The sequence below is a fragment of the Python bivittatus genome, unplaced genomic scaffold, assembly GCF_059951505.1.
Source record: "Python bivittatus isolate LINGU-HERP-01145 unplaced genomic scaffold, Pbiv_v1 ctg000480_np1212, whole genome shotgun sequence".
Classification (NCBI taxonomy): Eukaryota; Metazoa; Chordata; class Lepidosauria; order Squamata; family Pythonidae; genus Python; species Python bivittatus.
In genome coordinates this window covers 45,012,841-45,026,134 of record NW_028277075.1, presented here as the reverse complement: position 1 = coordinate 45,026,134, position 13,294 = coordinate 45,012,841, and positions in this window count along the sequence as shown.

Here is a 13,294-nt window from a genome sequence, read left to right as displayed (position 1 = left end):
TATACACACACACACACATACATACATACATACATACATACATACATACACACACACACACACATACAGAGAGTAAAACTGCTGTCTTTTTTTCTCCTTAACCAGTCCTCAAAAAGCAAGTCCACAAAAAGAAAAGCACTTGACACCTGCTTTCCTGGCATGGATGGGAAAGAAAAGAAGCAGGGGGATCCACAATTTGGGCAGCATATTTACCAGCTGTGCAGACAAAATACTGGTCATGACTGCAGCCAGAGTAGAGGAAGGAGTTGAAATCCATAAAAAAAGGTTTCTTCAACCAACTTTATTTCCAGCTGGTTTATGCACTGGGAACAAGCAGCTGAAGAAGGCAACATGGGAAAGGCCTATATCTGAGTGGATAACTGTCCATTTCAGTATTAAAATGGACAATACACTTACAGTTGCAAACATAACCCAGTTAGACTTTCTGTCTTCTCAATAACTTAGATTTCCACATTGCATGATAAACAACTTAAAAGTATACATAGTGCCCTAGTATTAAAAAAAAATGGAGAGGAAAGGCAAACATATTTCACCAGCAATTGATGGATTCAAGCAAATGAAAGCATGCATTTCATTTTGTATTGCTTAACATATACAAGTTGGAGTCCCCAAAGAAGTCAAATAAGTATTGCTTTTTAAATGATCTTTCCTTTTCATAATATGTTGCTAACACAGATCACACAATCTCTAATAACCCTGACTGACAGTTACTGCACCTGAAAGGTTTTCTTCTTTGAGGTTTTTTGTTCCATATTTTGGAAGGCTATGATCAAAATTATGAAATTACAGTAATAATTTTCAAGTAATGAAGTGGCTGTAATCCTTTTCACTCTGTTCACAGGAAAAATGGTTGAATCTTCTGTTTAGACAGAATCATTAAGAACAATAACTTGGATAGTTTTAAGCATCACTGCAGGGGATATCCCCAGTAACAAATGAATCTCTTTTATAAGAAGGACGAGCTGTTTTCATCTGTGGAAAATTATTTCTAACCAAGAAGACAAGAATAAAAGCAATTTGTAACTGTACTTCTCCACTTTAGATTTATACCTAATTTACATTTGAATTAATATGAAATTTCTTTTTCATGGATTGCTTTATCCTAGCAAGGACCAGAAGTATGTCTATATTATGTTGGGTGGGAAATGTGCTACATCTGTGGCATCACCATCAAAAGCTCCAGTTCTCACTGCAGGCTATACATGCAGCAGGAAAGGATGCCTGAGGTGAAGACTCATTGTGTGGATAAGTGCAAACAGGCCCAGTTGCCTAAAAAAATGTAGAAAAGGGACTTTGTAGTAGAAGATTTAAGAAGTCACTGTTATTCCACTGAATAAAAACCTGTTCAACTTCTTAACTGTAATGTGGAGTAGGAGACAGACAGAAGGGTAGACAGCTAGCGGATGATATCTATGCTCAGTGTAAAATCCAGCTGATTGTAAATCTCAGTATAAATTGTATGGCAACTTGGTGCCTATCTATTTATCTCAGTGTGGAAACAGCTGCAAAAGTTTAATATTGGCGAAAAGGTGTGTGTTGCTCATCACAATTTTATGGGAATTTCATGATGAATTAATTAGAAAATGATTTGGGATAAAGTTTAAAAAGTGGCATTCTGAAAATAAGCTGTATATTTCTAATCATGCTAGCAAATATTAATTAGATAGGTTTAAGAAGAACATGCTAGTGGATTTCAATATTTTGACTGGAAGTGTTTGTAATTGTTTTCAGACCTACCTTGTTATTTAGCAGCACTTGGATTCATTATCATTCCATGATCATACTGACTTCTGTGGATTTATTTCTATGCTACACTGTTCTGTATTAGTCCACCAGTTTCATTCAAATTACATTTATATTACCTATTGTTCTGAAAAAAAGGATGCCAATTTGTTTTTTCAACTCAACTTCCTTGTTACAATAGAATTTTGTGATAGTAACACAATGTAAAATTGGTCATTCAGCTTCCACTTTAGAATAAGCCTACCGTGTATATAAAGATTATACACATATGCAAATTGTCTCATCATACAATCATTTCCCTGGTGGTAGATTTATGCTGTTCATGCTTTAAATACTATTCTTGCTCCCTACTGTTCCTACTGTCAGCTGACCTTGGAGGAGCTTGCCATTCAAAGAATGCAAAAAGCCATCCATCCATCAGTAGTGTTGCTTACAGTTAAGCCTTTTCTCAGACAGGCTTATCTTTCGAGTAGATATCTTATCTTATCTTTCGAGTAGATATCATGATACTTTCATGTATCATGACTCAGAACAAGTTTAATCTTATTTGAATATATTCCACTATAGGTCCTTTACATGCAAATACACTTCTCTGTTTCCCTTTATTATAATTCTCTAGAATTTTGATGTGAAGTTTACTTCCTTGGGTCAATCTTCGACCTGAAAATCTAAATTCAATTTTCCGTCTTTTATTTGCAAGAAAAAAAAAAGATTAATAGAAACTTGCTGTGGTTCATTTCTGTGGTACAGTACAACTGAAATGATTTTGTAGATTTATGGATGTTAAATTATTGGGAGACCACTGTGAAACCATTTAAAATGCGAAGAATTTTGCATCTTTATTGCTTCTCTGAATAAATAGGTCAAGTAGGACAATGTTATATAAATTATAGCAAAGTGAAATAGAACAGTGGATTACTTTTAAAGTAGATCACTGCCTAGAGTCAGGCTTGTCACATTTATCTATCTGCACAAAAGAGCTGAAGCTAGAAGCTAAAACTTTAATGTGTATCTAGAAGATAAAAGAAAGTGTTAGACAAACAGAAAGGTTGCCAATATATCCTGGATGTCAAATTCCAATACTTACACAAAAACTAAAGAAAAAAAATCTATACTAAAATTGTCAAGCTATGCCAACTGTTGTTCTGGCTAAGCCAAAACCAGACAATATATCACTGTGGAGTTAACACAGAAGAGAATTCTATTAATATATTCTTTGCTATCTCAAATATAAGACAGTAAAAATGATGCAAGATACCTGGCAGAATAAAAACCACATTGAAACAGGAATAAGCAGCACATTACTTATTTAAGAATAGGAATAGGGAGGATAAAATATGGAAAGGGGACCTTAAGGAGAGCACAGTGTTAACTTTGCCCACATCCAGCATCCTACGTTCTCAATGGGAGAAATGTTTTCCCTATTATCTCTATGTTTAGAATCTCTAGGAAAAAACTCTGTGTATATAGAGTTCTTCCATGCAAAAAGGGATTCTTAGTTAACCAGGATTCCTCTTCCTGGAAGAAATTCTGTATGAGCACAGCAGTACAGATGGAGAACTCATTTGAGTGAACATGTAGCTTTTATGAAATGTTTCAACCATAGGTAAAGGCAGCTAGAAACATGACTGCAATGCATAGTGGGACTAGCCCAGGCGGTCCTGTGATCAATGACTCCCTTCTACTAAACCTTTATACAGCACTTGTTAAATAGTGTTCAAAAAACAATGTATATGCTTTTGTTATTTTACAGTCATTGTAACTAATCTGTGAGGAGGAATTCCATATTCCCCTTGATGTCATGCTTCTTGGTCAATAACTCTGTGTTTGCCTTCCTGCTTGCTAGTCAATGTCTGTTTTTAGAGTATTAGAAGGAAAGTGACTGACAAGGAGGCAAGTAGGAAAAGAGACACAGAAAGATTGATCATACCCTTCAGTGGATGGGGTTGTGGACTAGGAGGAGGGGCCATGAACTGAAGATACCTTCTTAGTCCAAATTCTGTACTTCTTCCATTTTAAAGCTTTGAATATAAAATGGATAATGCATTTTAACATTTATACTGTTGGCATTAGTTTTAGATTCCAATTACTTGCAAGCAACATTCTGAAAGTAGATGTTAAAATACAGGAACTCCCAAATCTTGATGGGATGTGTAAATGGGAATGGGAAGAGAAGCAGTGGGACAACCCTTGGAATTTTCTGATGCTGCTCAGAAAAAGCTCTCAGCTGAAGCATCCAATAATTACTACAGGTTCTTTTATTTCTCCACATAAGTGTAGTTTACAATTAATTAAAAGATACAGAGAAAAATACTTCCTGCCCAATTGCTCAGTGTTCATATGTTCTGCTTTGTGTAAGATTTAAACACCTTGAGATTTAACCCCTGTACTGAAAGTTCTGATTTTCTTTTCATCAAAGTATTAGTATTAAGAAGATCTTGAAAAAGATCTCCACTAGGCCACTCTGCAGTTTCCTTACCTGCTTGCTTCTTCCATCTGCTTCTTCCTTTTTTGCTCCATGTTTCCACATCCCTCATTTTTTTCATATTGACCACCCCATATTTTTCTCTCTCTCCCTTCCCTTTTCTTCCTGTTAAAAAATTGGGGTGTGCTGAACAAGGCAGTAGTCATGCCCGGCATCTTGATTCCCCAGATAGCTTCCAGGATCCATGTAGGCTTAGATGTACTGGGAAAACAAAGATGCCAACTACAATTGCAATTTATTTGCAGGGCTCCCAGTGCCATCATTGTCAATGCCTGGTAGCACAGAAGCAGGGAACAAATGAATGTTCCAGGAGCAAAGGGTCATGTGCACAGGACAACCATAGATCCCAGATTGGTCATATGGCCATATCAATGTTACTGTCTTTTCTAAGCATAAGGTGGTAGAAAAAGGGCACCAGACAAGTAGGTGGATATATTCCACCCTTGTAGCACTCATACATTACTCAAGCAGCCTAACAATTTTATGTAATGCAGCTATCTACAATAACAATTAGAGGAAAATGAATATATATAATAAAAGCAGGGAGATGCTGCAACTAAAACAAATCATCAGATAAAGCCTGCATTTCCTGAGAACCAATGCCTTCCTAAATATGATATTCTTTACCAAGCAAGGAACAGCTATTAAAGTGCAAACCCAGCCTCTCAACACACATGAATTTCATAATGTAAGTACAATAGTTGTGAAGGTCTTTCTTGTGTTTCGATCAACCAAGTCTCCACTACATTTGGGATATGAAAAAGAGGTATCTGTATCTAAGCAGGTGGATATGGTCGGAATCCCTAATGTACCATTTTCTTGCTACTGTTTAATTACTTGGGATAATGAAAGTAACTTTAGTATGCAGAATGTAAACAACAACAACAAACATTTTAAATGAATTTAAGATACTGAAGCCAACATTACAAGTTATTTTGAACACTTGGGAGGATATTTTCTCTCACTAACTTAAAATCCTTTAAAAATATGTGCAAATGGTGAGCTACAGCAATTCCAAGAGAATCTTGGCAAAGTTTACTCATTATTATGTTATTTCCCAAAACTTGTACTTTTAAAATATGGAAGATAACAGAAAGCATATATTGTTATAAACCATAAACCACTTTCACACACAGATATAATATTTCCTAGACACTTTGATCAAGAGACACTGTTTCTCTTGATCAAAACAAAACCTTCATTATTCATTGTAATGTAATTAACATGTATATGCATTTTTTTTAAAAAAATGACATAACTGAATCCTTTATGCATAGTTTTGACTTCTTTGATCATCTGCCGTGACCATGACTGTCAAATACAATCTTCTGGTGAGTTGCCATGCTATAGCCTACTGCAGAAAAACATAAGGGCAAACTGTAGTTCTACATTTCTTCTCCTTGCAGCAGCTGCCTATGTGGAACCTATCTGGAAAACACTTCTGCATAGCTGATCGCATCCTCCTGTTACAGTCTGTAGCTCTCATCTTTTCCCCTTACAATCAAGTCTTATTTAAATTCCACCTTTTTGAAGAGGGTTGATGTTTTGCCAGAATATCACATTATAGATATAGGGACTCTAAAGTGAAACTGCTAGCCCCTCCCCCCGCTCCTCCATTACTGAATAGGAGCAGAATAGAAGTTTGAGAAAATTGACCAGGTTACCCTTCTTATCCATGGAGAAGTGGTCTGTTAAAAACAAAAAACAAAAAAAACCCAAGCATTTTGCATTATTCATAAAGGTATTTATGAAGAAATGTAAATAAGGAAAAAAAAAAAAGGTAAAGACTTCCTTGAGTCGAGCTCAGCTGCTGGTGTGACCACATGGACATGTTTATGTGGTTCTCTTAGCAATAATATAGAAGTGGTTTACCATTGTCTTCTTCCAGGATGTTTGTTTTCAACCTTCAAGTCAGCCTACATGCTTGGGATTTCTTGATGTTTCCCATCTAAGTACTCACCCAGTCTGACCCTGATTAGCTTTTTTTTAAGATCATCCAAGGTCAGCTAGATGCTAACAGCTGTGATGATAAATCAGCTAATTTGTCTTTTAAAAAAATAATTTAAAAAAACATGGGTCATTACTGTTCTGCCACAATGTGATCATGTTATGAAATAAGGTTATTTTAAATTGTATGGGGGAAATGCTTAACGTGCTAAAGTAGATCTTTCAAGATAAAAGTCTTCGTTCATCAGAATATTCAAGACTGTATTACAATAATTCAGATTCATTTCCCTTTTGCACCCAGTTGAATAATTAATTGAATAACAATGGGTTTAAAGGGCATGGAAGAACAGCATTAGGCCACGAAATCTTATCCCTAGATCAGCATAGTGTATTAAAACTATTGGTTCTCAGTAGATGAACTTAGCCAGCTAAATTGAAAAGCATCTCAATTATATAAAACTGCGTCAGCTGCTAATTTGCATAAATAAAATAAAATAAGCAATAAGAACAATATTAAAGCAGAAAAAAACAATACCTTGGGGGCTTGTGACACTCCGGCTCTTGAATATATGGAGCCTGATTGGCGACAATACTAGTTTTGTTTCAGAATCAAGATCTGGTTATTTTCTTTCCCAAATATTAGGATGTTAATTTCAGCTTAATTGTTTTTCTCTGCTAGTTTATTAGTTATGTCTTCATATAATAATGATGAAGATCATGGGCTATGGTTTTATATTGATTTGTTTTATTGATTGCATCTTGCCCTGAGGTCTAAACTAGATGACTGGCTAGAAATATTTTATAAAATCCATTTTAAAAAATCATCCTGACTAGTGAACTCTTGGCTTAAACCAATCACTAATGCAAAAAAAGTGTTTCTGCACACTAATAATTACCTGACATGTTAGAGTAATCAACAATTCATGCAAGAAAATGCTTGTCAAGAATGACACTGGCAGTTTAAAAAAACATAGTATCTTCTTTTGCTGGAGCATGACAAACTTCCAAAATTTAAGAACAACAGCTCCAGGTTATTAAAATGGCACTAATATTTATACTGCCATCAAGAGGTACATTTTTCATTGAAGAAAAAAGGAATCTTTTAAAATCTCTCATAATTTGCTCTTCCCCAAGGCATTTGTAGTTATGATGCTCCCTCTTCCTTCTTTCTTTCCTTTCCTTTTTTAAAATTAAGGGAGCGGGGTGTTTCTGATTTTGAAACTAATCTATGTTAGTTCTTTTTGATCACAAAGCAATTCTCTAGACTAGGTGCTATTTCAGACATCAATAATTCAAATTAAGTTAGAATAGATACACAACTGCATCATTTTTTGTAAGCAATTTAAAAAGACCCAACTACAATAACTGGAAAATCCTGGATAAAAAACTAAGGGATTTGTCATTTAAAAATGATAATGATTGATGATGTTTTCAATCAAACACCTTGCTTGTCCAAAGAACATAAAAATACTTCACAAGAAACAAATATAGGTCATAATATACACTATGAACCAAATTAAATGTGCAGCTAAATCTTATTAGTCTGCCAGTTTTTTAATTCAGGTTAACAGAACTGTACAAATGGTAGCCTAATTCCTATATAGATGTTGCACCTAAATCCAGCTTAATAACTTGAGGCTCTTATTTGCAACTGGCCAGCTGAACTGATTCCATTAAAAAGTTATGTCTGACCTGAGGGCCACCCTTATTTATGTTTTGAGGTCTGTGATGTTTATATCACATCTGGAAAGAGACACATCTGACTTTTGTGTCACATCTCATAGTCGTCAAGCAAGAAAAGAAGAACAGGCATGTATGGATATACCACAACAGAAAACATGCATCAAAAGAGAATTAAAAATAAACTTAGAGAAGGAAGTAATATATCATTATGGCAAAAGAAGGAAGATAATTTTAATTTCTCTATAAACAGCTGTATATTCTATGCATACTATGAATATTGATGTGTAATATGAACTTTTCTACTACGCAGTAGAACACACATCAGTGTCTAGGATGTCTTTTTTGCAATAAACTCTCTCCAGAGACCAATATTCAGAAGCTCTCATTGATCCAGCTGCTGGAATTTTGCTAAAGAAACCCAGAAAATGAATAGCATGAGTGTCAATCACCTTGCTGGATGTGTTCCCCTTCTAACTGTGTGAAGGAAGGAGCTGCCTCACTTTCAATGACAATACAGCAAAGGACACAGTAAAAGCAGGATATACTTTAAATGTTAGACATACCTGTAGTGGAATCTGCAAAGGAAGAATTGAGAGTATAGGTCAGACTAGGTGGAAGTAGGAATATGGCAAAGTCATTTGTAGGGAGAGAGGTGGGGAGCTGACTCATGAGTAACAGCAAACAAACACTGGAGTCCAAAGATATAGAAAACCTGCTGCAGTTTATTCTTAAGCATTCGGGGTTGGGGGTTGAAACAAAACAGGCTCTTTGGAGTGTCAGCAGTCCAAACCAAGCATATAAAAGGAAAAATTCTTGAAATAAAATACTCTGATCAAGGGAGAAAAATGGGACAGGCAGCAGAAGTTTGAGGCTTGTTATCCTCCTTCACACCAGCAGATTCAATGGGTGTCCAACCTCAGCAAACAGGCAATGCTTGCTTGTGAAGATTCTGGCCCCTTCCTTTCCTCACACAAGGAATTCCAAGAGGAACCAGCCTATTTAGTGCCTGACAAATGAGCCAGGTCCCAACCAGGCAGCATAGACAGGTGGGAGGGAGTTTGCTTATGCAGGCCTTGATAAGGGAATTTCCAGCACTTCCTCTGCAGACTTCTCTTTGACCTCATGCTCTGGTATGTGCCTCCCCCCAACCCCCAACCCCCTCCCCCAACCCCCTCCCCCCACTGCTCTTTCGATAGAGCAGCTTTTAAGCTTAGCCAGCCCTGAGTCCAAAGGTACTCAGGGTCAGGAGCTGTGACTTATTTACGAGGAGGCTGGTGTTTTCCTTTCACCACAAGGAGGAACAGCAGGTATCTTCAGCCTAGCCATAAAGAATTTTGTATGCCAAAGTGGTCTTTAATTAGGCTTGAAAAGCAAGTGGCAAGCAGTGTTTCAGCATAGGTGCTACTACATTTTGGGTCAGCTTCAATTTTCAGATCATCTTCAAGAGTTCACTGCAATAATCCAATCTTGAGGATACCAATATGTTCACCACTGATGCCGGGTCTTTGTGCAAATGGTTTATCTATCAAACCTGATAAAAGTCCTCCTTTGCCATGTGGCTATCCAACACCTATGCCAGATCTAGGAGGGCCCCGAATGTAAATCTGTATCTTGAGGGTAGTACTGAAACCTTATGAAAAAGTTTGGAGATCTCTTGGGATATTGGCACTGGGTTTTCACAGGTAAGGCCTCCCAAAGCAGAAATTCCATGTCCTGTCTGGCCACAAACCATTGAAGGGGTGGAGACCACTATTGGATAAAGCCATCCTGAAGCTTGATCAATGATTTGTTGACCTCCACCTAGTCTATGCCCAATATCAAAACCTCACCCCAGGAGAGAAGGTTTGCACACTCCATGCATGGAAGTTAGAATCTGATGCTTTCTTGCTGGCGGTTGCAACTGAGGAAGCTGCAGGAGCAGACTCAAGAGTGCCCAGTGACATCAATGTAAATAAAAAAAAATAACTGACTTGGCACTACTGGGCATAGATGTATGGGGGAGGATGTAATAGACCCTGGCTACCAAGGAATGCTTCTCCACCTAGACCCAGAGAGACCTGAAATGAGCCTCACAGCAGGAGAGAGAGTGGTGCAACTGATCCTGCACAAAATCACCTTCCCCCTGTGACAAAAAGGAAACCCCTGTACAGAGTAAGAAAAGGGGGAAAGAATTTGGGGCCACAAGAGCAAGTGTGGGTGAAGGGAGGCACTGAGTAATTGAAAGCAGGCAAAGTATTCTGTCCTGCAGAAAAAAAAAAGGAAAAAAATGCTTCACATCTCCAAATAGAAGAAGACTCCCCTACAAGAGTGGCTAACGATTGTTTTTTTGTTCAGTAGACTTCAGTAGGAACTCATGAGTATGGCAGTCACCTCAGGAGGAGTTTTCCAAGATCTTGAGTTGGGGAGTGAATCTGTTTAAATCATGGATGCCTGCGCTGACTGAAAGTGCTTGCCTCTTCCTCTCGCTGACCACTGCATATACTGACATTTCAACTACTAGATTGGCATCGCTGAACAGCAGTATAACCATTGGGTCTACACATCTATGCCTCATCACTGGCAAGGAAGATTCCCTGTCTACACAAAGCCACTGGATGACTTTAAAGAAAAATTTGTGACTATTTTGACTTTGTGAGAGAGTGGGCATGCAATCAGCACTCTCTAATAATCATCTAAAACTCTAAAAGTACTTTTATTGTTGATATGCCATGTGTCTACAGTAATACAATGGGCAAGCAAAACCCCTCAAGTGAAACTCAGGGCATCCTCAGGAAGACTGGCCGTGCAGATTGTAAGAGATAGCTTGCAGGGGTGGATTACCCTGTATTCAACCAGCCTCTCCTGAATTGAATTGAATTGAATTGAATTGAATTGAATTGAATTGAATTGCTTGTCAGAACTATGTCAAATATTTCTCATATGCAGCTTGGGGGGTTGGGGACTGGATTTCAGCACAAGGAACTGTTTAGGCTCTCCTGTCTACATTTTGGGCTCTCTTGCATTCCCAGATATTGGGGCAATTGTGAATTCCTCTGACCCATGCAACCCCAATTTCACATACCCCCTTACTTTTTCTTTTCTCCCCTGCCCTCAGCACACTTAAACAGAATGGTTTGCACAATATTTCAGTTCCTACAACAACTGGATCCAGAGAGTGAGGGTATATTTACAGCAGATGGAGAATATTACATTGAATCTGGAGGAACACTTACAAGATGAAGTCCTCTCCCTTAAGGATGTGGTCCTCCAGAATAGGATGGCCCTAGATATGATCTTGAATAGTCAGGGTGGTGTTTGCATGTATATTAATCAGTCATGTTGCATGTTCCATGACCAGCCAAAAGGACTCCTGGTTGACCATATACAGATTGCTCACATTGTGGCAGAAATACGAAAAGATAGAGAAGAGTATGTTGAAGATTGGAATAATTCTAGGAGGAACTGGTCTTGGTTAACTTCCTGGCTGCCTAATTTTTCATGGCTGCACTATCTTTTTATTGGCTTAGTAGTTGTAATTGTTTGTGGTTTATTAATCTGCACACATCTTTACTGCTTCCCCATCTTTATTTCTACATGTTGCACCTGTACACGACCAAGTTCTCTGCAGAAAAACAAGTACCTTGTCTTGGTACAGAAAACTTTTCCTAACAAGGTTTAAATTCTTGGTTTAAAATATTAAGAATTTAAAAAGGGGGGACTGAAACCTTATGAAAAAGGGCTCTTAGTTTCCATCATATTCACTTCTTTACATTTGAAAGCCAAAGGGATAACACAGACACGGACATTCATGAATGTTCACACATTTCTCTCATTCAGACATCCTGTCTCCATAAGGGTAGAGGCCATAAAGACAAAGGGGGGGGGGGCGTGCCCTGAACTCTGACTAGTATCCACTAGTATCCAATAGGTCATCAGGAAGATAAATTTCCCCCAATAATAAGAAGGATCCGAAACTTATGCCAATTTCAACCAATCATTTGTTAATTGCTGTATCTCTTTGTAAGGAACATGTATAAAATTGTCTTCTTTGGGCGTGGGAGGGGTCTCCTCTGCCTTAAGGGGAGACCCCAGCTGACTCAACTGGCTTACTTTCAATAAAACTTTAAAATCTCAGCTGGTACTTTCGTGTTTGATCTTCCGCCGGACTGAATCCTAATTGGGGAGAGTCAGAAATTCTCAAATTTTGCTAACAGAACATCCCCATCCAAAATAGACTGGGTCCTAAATATCACCTGAATTCTGAAATCCAGTTGCCAGTGTCAGTTTCAAACCCATCCTGTCTGAATTCAGCTTCAGCTTCTTACCCCACTTTGCAATCAGGTGACACACAGAGGCTGTCAAGATATCCAACCTTGACAGGGCAGATGCAGATAAGTATACCAGTGGCAACCAATTCCAAATACTTCTATAATTCTTCCCAGGGTCAGAATATAAATGCTAAATAATATGGGACACAAGGTGAAATTTTGTAGGATGCCACTGGACAATATACAGAGTTGAGCAGCCATCATAAGGCACCCACAGAACAGAACTATTGCAGATTGGTGGTTCCAAGCCTCAGTTCCCTTCAGTGATTGCAAAGTTCAACAAGCTGATGTGGGATCCAGGATTATCAACAGGATCACTTTCCCCTGTTGTTATACTTGCTTTCCTGCAAAAATTTAAACAGAATGATATCAAGGATACTGTGCATTTGTCTTCGCTACAGAGGATATTAACCAGATACTAAGACCTGATTTTTTTGAGGAATACAATCAGAGAATTCATGCAAATAGTGAGGTAAGAGATTAAATTCTAGGCCCTGTTGTCAAATTAAAAATTAATGAACCACTAGATGCAGGATAATATTTATATAACAGTTCTAAAAGAAAACAGAGGTGAAATTGTTTATCATCAAACATCTTGTTTCTAAAATCATGCTCTGTGCAGAGAACTAGAAAACTGTAGTTGGCAAAGGTCTAGTTGTAAAAGATACAATCAAATAAATGTTCTTTCTGCCCATAGTGTAGCAAAAATACTTCAAACCTTCATTAATGAATCAACATTTTCAAGAGGATATTGATTTTGATTGATTATGTGCCATCAAGTAGTTTTCAACTCCTAGTGACCACATAGATTTTTTTCCATGCCAGTTGAAGAGGATAAGTATTTGCTATTTTGATAAAAATATTTCAAAAGGGAGAAGGTAAAAACAAATAGGATTGTTGTTGAAAACTACTGCTTCCAAACTAGATTAGTTGGTTTAATAGGTTATAAAATGGCAAATGTATTGCTGTTAATAGGTGCCAAGAAATGCAAACTGTAGCAAAAAATTTTTTTTAAAAAATCCAATTTCCCCTGTCTATTGATGGAAACTAAGTTGGCAGTTGCTTATAAAGCAGGGTATCTTGAGGTTTGGTCAAAGATAATTCAGTA